Source organism: Eulemur rufifrons, chromosome 25 (assembly GCF_041146395.1).
Source record: "Eulemur rufifrons isolate Redbay chromosome 25, OSU_ERuf_1, whole genome shotgun sequence".
Lineage (NCBI taxonomy): Eukaryota > Metazoa > Chordata > Mammalia > Primates > Lemuridae > Eulemur > Eulemur rufifrons.
Window position 1 is genome coordinate 20370864 of NC_091007.1, and position 10330 is coordinate 20381193.

At 37.4% G+C, this 10330-nt stretch overlaps 1 pseudogene; it reads left to right on the top strand.

The window, feature by feature from the left end:
* Positions 1 to 4508: 4508 nt before the first annotated feature.
* LOC138375349 (elongation factor 1-alpha 1 pseudogene) lies at positions 4509 to 8897 on the top strand (annotated as a pseudogene).
* Positions 8898 to 10330: the final 1433 nt, after the last annotated feature.

The following is a 10330-nucleotide window of genomic DNA, read 5'->3' on the forward strand; positions in this document are numbered from 1 at the left end:
CAATATCCAGAAGTGTTTATGTTTTTAAAATGTGTGTACAGATACTTTAGTCACTACATTTTAGGTATTCTAAGCCCATATATAAAAATATTGATATGTTGTATTTTTAAGTAATATTTAGTTTTTCTGTTTTCAAAAATAAAACCCTGTTTCTAACTAAAATAATATTCCCAATATTTCTTCACTTCTTTTGAGAACTACCCTCTTTCTGTAGGAAGTAGACATAGAGTTGTCCCTTGGTGTATGAGGGGGACTGGTTCCAGGACCGTGTGAATGTCCCAACTCTGTGCACATTCAGCCCCACAGTCAGCCTGTGGGACCTGCCTGGGTGCACACTCTGCCCTCCATGTGAGCGGGTTTGTGTCCAGTGAATGCTGTATTTTCAGTCCAAGTTTGGCTGGGAAAAACTCACCTGTAAGTGGACCTGTGCAGTTCAAACCCATGTTGTTTAAGGGTCAACTGTATATTGAAAAGTAATTTCCATTCCATTCTCTGTGGAGTAACTTTCGGTTTGAGAAGCAAGGAATATGGTGTTTAAAAACACGAACCAGGCCGGGCGCGGTGGCTCACGCCTGTAATCCTAGCACTCTGGGAGGCCGAGGTGGGTGGATCGTTTGAGCTCAGGAGTTCGAGACCAGCCTGAGCAAGAGCGAGACCCCATCTCTACTAAAAATAGAAAGAAATTATATAGACAGCTAAATACGTATACAGAAAAAATTAGCCGGGTATGGTGGCGCATGCCTGTAGTCCCAGCTACTCGGGAGGCTGAGGCAGGAGGATCGCTTGAGCCCAGGAGTTTGAGGTTGCTGTGAGCTAGGCTGACGCCACGGCACTCACGCTAGCCTGGGCAACAGAGTGAGACTCTGTCTCAAAAAAAATAAATAAAAAAAAAAAAAAGAAAGAAAATAAAAAAAATAAAAACAAAACAAAACAAAACAAAAAAAACACGAACCAAAGCCAGACTGGCTCTGTGGCAAGTTACTCCATCTCCCTGGTCCAGGTGTTTCATCTGTAAAATGAGGAAGGTAACAGTGCCTGGGTCGTCAGGAAAGTGCTCAGCAAAAAGCCTGGCAAATGGCAAATGTTATTTCTCTTTAGCTATTACTGTTCAGTATTTGTGGCATATAATTTTTTTTTTTTTTTTTTTTTTGCTACTCAAAATTCAGATAGAGTTTGTAGTGGTTTTAAAAAATTTTTCATTTAAATTTTTGGTCAGAAATTATAATGGGCTCTGCTTGGGGTGTCTTAAGGAACTGGGTAATAGTATTGTTACCAAGCAAAGACGTTCTGTGTCCTTGTGGCTGTGGGGTGGGGAACCTGCATCGTTGGGGCTACATGTGGCCTTTGACTACATCCAAATTTTACAGAACAAATCCTTTTAATACTGATATTCCCGGGCAGTATCTGTTCTTTTGTATAGGCAGTGTCATTAAACTAAGAGCCATTTTTCATTTGTTCATTAAGTTCGTTGGGTGAGAAATCTGTATTGATTTAAAGTTTAAAAAGCGTAACTATTTACGGGTTTCTATATGAAATGATTTTTTTTCTGTTCACAGATATTTGATCAGACATTTCTATTTTAGGTTGGTGTTAAGCCTTGAAGTTATTTAAGCACATAAAGTGTGTGTGCGTGAGTGTGTTAGCATTTTCTTTTTTAATTTATAGGACAACCATGATGCTGTAGGGTCTGTTTTACTTTTAATAATGAGATTTAATTATGTGATGAATTTTAATTTACAAAGCTCTTTTAATATGTAGTTTTAAATTCCGGTTAACTTTTCTTTTCTAGTCATGAGGCTTTCTTCAGTAGTTTTCACCTATAATAAGTTTTACTCAAGTATGTGAAAGTAGTTTTCATGAGAGACTATCTAGACATTTCAGCTAAGCATCATTCCAGAGTTTGTAACCCAGTAGTATAATTCCTGGAGTTATTACCCATCTTTAGGACATCGGAGAATTGGCCAGAGACATTCTAGCAAAACAACATCTAATTATCTCATTCACAAACCTTAAGTGATCATAAAGGAAAAGAGAAAATAAGGACCGTTGAAATAAGACTTTCTTCCTGCTATTATTTACTGCTTCTTCTTTCTTTTGCTCTACAGTATAGTCAGGTGAGAGCAGAATTAGATTGTTCCACTTCACTTCATAGTCTTAGAATTTCCTTGGCCTTCAAAGTATAGCCGTATTCACCTCCTCACAGCCTGCTGGTGCCACGTAGGGAAAAGCTACATGTGCTTGTTTAAGCAAACACTGAATCCCAACAGCCAAGCCGGAAGAACAAGCAGATGCAGCCTGTTCAGGTAGCAGCTCTCCACTCCTCAGGGTTTGGCGTCTGCTAGGTGAGTAGCTGTCACTGTGTCCTGGCTCAGTCCCTTCAGTAGACATTGTAGGAGTAGAACATTTAAGATGCTGCAGAGAGGAAGAAACCATCTCTGGCTGGGATGATCAGAAAAGGCTTCATCAGATGGGGTAGGTCGTGAAGGGGTAGTTAGTAGACAGAGGGAGGAGGCTGGGGATTATCGTTCTGGGAAAGGGAAGAGCATCGGTAGGAGCCAGAAAGGGAGGCACATGTGGAGGACTGGAGGCCCAGGTGGGTTGGGTTAATAGTTCGGATTAGCTCAGAAGTTAAGGTTCACCGAGATCATGAAACTGCCAACTGCAAGTTAAGGAGGTTGAGTGTGTTTTCACTGGTCAGCCATTGATGTTTTTTGTGCAAAGGAATAATAAAAATTAAAGTAGTGCTTTTAGATGACTAGTCTGTTGATACCTAGTAGTTCCTTTTTTTCATAGCAAGTTTGAGTACTACAGCTCCCAGCATTAAATTTGGCTGTTACGTTTTCCCCAGTTTAAATCTTTTACATCCAGAAACTGATTGACTCTTATCTCAGAAGGGTCTTTCTTCTTAGTATGTATAAGAAACTAAAGCTTAAGTAGTTTAAAGCTATCAACAAGAAATAGCAGGTCATGACTTACATATAATTTTATGTAAAGCCTTCTTGATAAATTTTTTGCAATATATACTTGGAAAGGAATGAAAACATGACGAGAAATCACTTTTCGCCATGATATGAGGTTGGAAAATTTATTTTAAATACTTGAAAGGCTTATTTTGGTTTCCACACTGAATTCAATTACTTGTGGATACAGATTCCAAAGAATATAAACATTACGACGTTCCTCTGGAATTCCCATGGAGCAACTCCCAGAAAATGTCTGTTGTAGATAGAATCCTTAATCTGTAGCATCTATGGTACAGGATCTGTAAAATCACAAATTGTTAAAAAATGCACTTCATATTTTAAATGTAATTGGTCATATGTTATCTATGTATGTGTGTATATCCACCCACTTCTAAGTACTCAGTGGAGTCAAAGCTAGATTAAAGGCATTATTCATTTTTTCTGTCTACTCTTAAATACATTAAAAATTTTTTTCCACATTAAAGTTTCTAAGCTTCTAGAATGTGGTACTGAGACATAGTTTAAAGACAGTGTTAGAAAGATATAACTTGAAGCTATAAGTATCATACTGCGATGAATACATGCTATGGTAAAATACCTAATTGGAATAGGCCAAGTCTAAATTAATGAAAAATATAATTGTAGGTTGTTATTTTTGTCTGGGTTTCTTTTGAAGTACGGCACGTCGAAAACTTACTATAATGGGATGCCATCAAATAAAATTGAGCAACTTAATGAAAAAATTACAGATTAAATCTGCATTATGTTCCATGTTACCAAAATTCTTCAACATGTTAAACTTGTTAGGTACAATGAAACTTACAATTCTGAAGCTTTTCCTATTATAAAGTTACTGGTACTTGGCTTTGAGTAATGCAGTTTAATGATTAGGTTTTGATTAAACCCTGATGAGTTTATTATACATGGGCTTGGAGAGTGGAGTGTATATTATTTCTCGCTAGTTTACTCTGTCTTAAAAACTGATGGCAAAAGGTAGATTATGAATCTGGCGAAGGAAGCAAGTTTACCAATGATTACATAAAACTTTATTATAGAGAATTTTGAACATGGGCAAAAGTAAACTGAAAAATATAATGAATTTTCACAAATCTATCATCTGTTTCAACAATTAATTCATGGCAAATTGTCTTTTTAACCCCATTAACTTACCACTTCTATATTATTTTAAGCAAATTCCACTCATTCTACATACTTCATCTGTGAATATGTCAGTTATCTCTAAAAGATAAGAACTTTGTTCTAAGACAATCACAAAAAAATTGTCATACCTAAATGGAACAAATAAAAATAATAATTCTTTAATAACATCATATTTGATTACTGTTCAAATTTCCAGTTATCTTAGGGATGTCACAGTTGTTTTTTCCCTGGAACTTTGTTTGATGGGTATCCAATTACAGTCCACATACTGTGACTGATGTTTCTTAACTCTCTGACTCTTTGAGTTTCTGCTTCATCTCTTTTTTTTTTCCTTATAATTTCTTGAAGACATGGGGTGGTTTGTTTTATGGAGTTTCCTACAACATGGAGTATGCAGGTTATGTCAGCACATATGATTATGTGCTGTAGAGTTGTTCAACATTACTTAGTGACTTCAAATGTTTTTTATTGGTTTTAGAAAACACTCAATAATTTTCGTTTCAAATATTGCTTTGGCTGCATTCACCTTCATTCCTCTAGGATTTCAGTTAACATTTGTCAGACCTTTTTGCGTAACTCCCTCTGTCTCTTCCATGCTTCCTACATCTTCTGTTCTTTGTCTCTCTTCATTCTGGGAATTTACTTCTGCTCTGTTTTATAGCTTGCCATTTTTCTCTTCATCTGTGTCTAATTTTTAAAACCCATTTATTGAATTCTCAATTTTAGTAGTTTTTTTTTTTTAGTTCTAGAATTTCCATTTGATACTTTTTCAAAAATTTTCCAATTTTCTGTGAAAATTCTTACATAGGTCTTTGATTTTCTAATATTACACAGTTATTTTAAAGCTTGTGTAAGAATTGAATTATATGGTTCCCCTGTGTGTCTGTTTCTGTTTTTCATGATCCTAGAATACCTAATAGCGGTGGTGATTTTGTATGTTGACATTGTATATAAAAAACAGTAGGAGTTACTTTGTGGAAGGATGATGTTATCTTCCTTTAGAAAGGATTTATTTTTGCCTCTGGAAGGTGGCTAGGGATAGTTATGATCCTGGATCACCTTAATCCAGAAAGGGCTTGAAATTTTGAAGTTGGATTCAGTTCTAGATTCCGGTTTATCTTTACGCCCATAGTGCAGCGCTGTGGTAGGAAGATCCCAATTCTGCAGTGTTCACCAGGGCCCCTTTTTCGTGGCAGGCCCTAAACTCAGTTTTGTCTCCTAACCCTGTGTGTCTTTTGAAACCTCGACTCAGCTCTGAACTACCTCATCGGACGTTCCTCGGGGAAAAGCAAGCCCAATGCGGGGCTCACCTGGGCGAGCTTCTCTCTCCACAGTTGTGTCATTTTTCACTGCCTTGTTGGCACTGGATGCTTTCAAGCAGCTGTTTTTGGTTTTGCCCAGCTTTTCTAGTTGTTTTCAGTGCAAGAGGTCACGTATATTACCTGGTCTGCCATCGCTAGAAATTGCTGCATTCTTGACTCCAGCTTCTGATCCTTGTGTATATTTAATCTGATAGGAATGCGCACTATCTATTTATTTGCTTCCTTGTAAGGAGCTTCCAAATGATGTCTGACTTGCCAGAGCCTATTCAGCTGGGCTTGGCCAACAGCGCACAGCCTGGCTGGAATGAACGCCTCGTTCATCACCGTGCAAGGCCGGAGACTGCGATGTCTGTGCTGTGCTTCAGAAATCTAAACTCGCCAGCTCTCATATCTGGACTGTGATTCTCTCAGAGAGGATTTTGTACATGCCAATTCAAAGTTTAAATTTATGCCATGTGTGAATGTGGGTGCAAAATGCCCAAATGAGAAGAATATCTTCTTTTCCCTACCATACTGAGACACCTCAAACAACTATGAAATACAGTTTTTCTTCCAGTTTTCCAGAATTTGTTTGGGCTCAAAGAATGAAATATGTTAGGCCAAAATGCTTCTTGAAAATTTTATGATTTATGAGTTTAGAAAATCTCTTTTGGACTTTAAACATCTGTTATTATTAGGTTATCCTATCCACGAATAAAAAATTTTAGTGCATTTTTTACATAGGTGAAGTACTTCAGGTGTTTCTGTGAGTTATTTCTATGATGTATGACTATTTCATATTTGTAGTTTTCAGCTGTATTATCAGCCTACGTTTATGTAGGGAACAGAAGTAACAAATTACTGTTATTAATTTTGAGCTAATTTTCAACTTGCATTTATAATTTGCTGCATAGATTCTAGCGTTACTGTATTGTCAGAAGCCTTAATTCAAGCCTTTAGATATTTAATAAAATCATGTAAAAACTGAAATTTAATGTATTTATCTTGATTACTGTGAACAAAAACAGTGCTTCAGACTTCACGATGCTTCAGGATGAAAGTTGGTTTAAATGATATGTGAATCTAAATGTAGTTTAAAATGTTTCTTGATGCTAAAGCCTTTCGTAGTTCCTATTTTCTGAGTAATATCAGCTGTATTTGATCTTCCAGATGAAGAAAGATTTGACTGTGATTAAATATGTGCAGTACCATCTTGGAATAAATTTTATTCATAGATTAATAAAATATGTGCAGCATGATTTAGGAGAAAATATTTTAGGCCATTAAATTTAGTTACATAAGCTACAGTCTGTTTTAAATTCTGTGCGACTAAAATCTGTTTTGCTTTAAAAGGAAAAAATGTTCAAATTTCACTGGAAAATGTAGAGTTTTTTTTTTCTCAAGACCATCAAAAGCATACCCCATCACACATTTAGGGAACTTTTGAAATATTAAATTTAGCCTTTCAGCTTGACAGTTGTTATTATCATTATCTAATTTTCTTATCTGTACTTAAAAGTACTTAAGAACACTCTGATTTGGTTACATGTTTTTTGTAGTACCTCTTTGGTTCAAATGTAATTTTTTTGTCTAATATGGAATAAACTGAAAGTAAAGGACCTAGCACAATGCCTGGCACATATTTGGAATCAATAAAGATTACTTTCTTTCTGTAATCCTCTCATTCTTAGCCACGGATTTTAAAGGTATTGGGAAAACAGTACCAAGTAAAATTAAAGAGCTGAACTTCCATTCTGAATCCTTAAGCTTCTTTTTCTAAAAGAAAGATTCAAATTAACGCATGGTGTTGTAGGCAGAATTCTGTGATGGCCTCCAAGATTCTGGGTCCCCAGGAGCACACACCTGTAAAATCTGTCCTTGAGTGTGATTACAATCTGTGAATATGATGGAACAGTCACTCCCTTGATCGGGTTGCATTAAATGGCAAAGGTTCTGGTATAATCATTCCTGAGATAATTTTATATACTATGACACCCTAGCAGGCTGGAGAGAGAAATTCCCACTGGCTTTGAAGTAAGCTGCCATGTCGTAAGAAGGACATAGGATAGGACCTGAGGGTGGCCTCTAAAATCTGAGAGCAATCCCTGCCAACAGCCAACAAGAAATCAGGGATATCAGTCCCAGCCAAAAGGAGGCTGAGAGCTTTATTAATAACAGGTTTGCCACCAGAATATAGGTATTGTGAAAACCACCGCTAAATCACAGCCAAAATGGGAAAAGCAAAGACATGTATCAACTTTGTCATCACTGGACATGTAGATTTGGATAGATCTATCTGATCTGCAAATGTGTTAGAATCGACAACAACCATCAGAAAATTTGAGGAGACTGCTGAGATAGGAAAGGGCTCCTTCGAGTATGCCCGGGTTTGTATAAACTGAAAGCTGAGTGTCAGCAGGGTTTCACTTTTGTTAACTCCCTGTGGATACTGGAGACCAGCAACTGTTATGTGACCATTGTTGATACCCCAAGACAGACTTTATTAAAAACGCGGTTCCAGGCAGACCTCAGACTGATGGTGCTGTCCTGATTGTGACTTCTATTGATGAATCTGAGGCTAGTATCTCATGTGCATGTCCTGGCATGTACACGAGGTGCGAAACAACTAATGGTTGATGTTAGCAAAGTGGTTTCCACTTAACCACTCTGTAGAAGAGATGCAAGGAAATCATTGAGGAAGTCAGCACCTACATTAAGGAAATTGGCTACAACCCTGACATAGTAGCATTTATGCCAATTTCTGGTTGGAATGGTGACAACATGCTGGAGCCAAGGGCTAGCATGCCTTGGTTCAAGGGATAGGGTCACCCACAAATATGGCAATGCCAGTGGAACCACTTGGAGCTCTGGATTGCAACCTGCCACCAATTCATCCTACCATCAAGCCTTTGCATCTGCCGCTCCAGGATCCCTACAAAATTGATTGTATTGGTACTGTCCCTATTGGCCAAGTAGAGAAAGGTGTCACCAAACCTGGCATGGTACTCACCTTTGCTCCAGTCAATGTTAAAATGGTAGTAAAGTCTATAGAAAGGAACCGTGAAACTTTGAGTGAAGCTCTTTTGGGGGGATGACATGGGCTTCCATGTCAAAAATGTGTCTGTCAAAGGTGTCTGTCATGGCAGCATGGCTGGTGACGGCAAAAATGACCTTCCTTCACTGCTCAGATAATTATCCTGAACCATCCAGGCCAAGTCACTGCTGGCTATGCACTTGTGCTGCGTTATCACACAGCTCACATTGCTTGCAAGTTTGCTGAAGGAGAAGATGGATCACCATTTTGGTAAGAAGGTGGAAGATGGACCCAAATTCTTGAAGTCTGGTGATGCTGCTCGTCATTGATATGGTACCTGGCAAACACACGTGGGTTGAGAGCTGCTCTGACTATCCTCTAGGTTGGTTGGTTGTTCACGATGTAACTGTCTTATATGGACATTACAGATGTGATTAAGTTAAAGGCCTTGAGATAGGAAGATTATTCTGGATTACCTCCAGAATAGGCCCAGTGTAATCACCAGGATCCTTATAAGAGGATAGCAGGCTGGTCAGAGCGAGTGGCCTCTGGATGCTGGAAAAGGCAGGGAAACATTCCCTACAGTCTGCTCACACCTGTCGTTTGGACTTCTGACCCCCGGAACTGTTAAGACAATGAATTCATGGTATTTTAAGTCACTGACCTTGTAGGAATTTGTGCAATAGAGAAAAAATGCACTAGATATCTGAGAAGAGCCTCTTACATGGAAGAAACCAAAACAAAGTAACTTGGTGGACAGAAGCTATACAGGAGGAAGAGTACCTCAAAGATAGAAATTTTTCCTCATATACTTGGAGAGATAGGTGAATATATACATCCATGAAAGCATAGAATGATACACTCGTTAAACACTCAGAACAAAAATTAATTCTTAAAAATGTTAGAAGTTTTAAACTAGTGATAATAGAAATTTAAAACTAAAAATAAGGGTTGGTGGATAAAGTTAAGGAAATTTCCCAGAAAGAAGATCAAAGAAAGATAATAGATGAGAGAAAACAAGAAAGAAAAGGTAAGGAAAAGGAGCAAAGATCCAAAATCTGAATAATACAGGAAGTCATCGGTAAGAAAATTTGCCAGAATTGAAAGATATGAGTTGTCAAGTTGACAACTGAGTAATTCTCTGAGTAAATAGAACAATGGATGAAAATAGACTCACACTAAAGCAATTACCATGAACTTTGATGGGCGCAATTATAAGATCCTACAGGACCTCCAGAGAAAGAGTGAAGGGAGGAAAAGGAAAGATCATATACAAAGAAACCAAAGGCCACATGAAAAGGATTATTATCAGGAATCAGAATAGGTTTTATCTTTTTAATAACAACATGGAAAATAAGATAATCGTCAATGTCTTCAGAGTTCTGGTGGAAAAAGAATTCTAACCTAGAATTCTATACCTAGCCGAACTATTGTAAATATGATGATAGAATGAATATTTTTACAGACTTACCCTTACAATGCCATACTGAAGGGTGTCTTCCATTAAAGTCAGGGAGCAGATCAAGAAAGAGAAAGATAGGAGATTCAGGAAAAAAAAAAAAAAAAAAAGAGAGAGACCATAAAAGAAAAAGAAAGAAAATTACAGAGAATATTGTAATGTTGATTAGGGAAAGATCTCAGAAATGCCCAAGGCATAGTTCCTGGAGCTCTTTTCCATCAGCAACTACTCAAGGTGAAATTATCCAATGTTTTTTTCAAAATTGAGTATAATTGGCATATAAAAATTCTGCATGCATATAAATTCTACAATTTTATTAATACAAGTTTTTGCATATTACTAGTCACCAAAATCGAGATACTAAATACGTGCATCACCTCCGAAAGCTTCATCGTGCATCTTTCTCATCTCT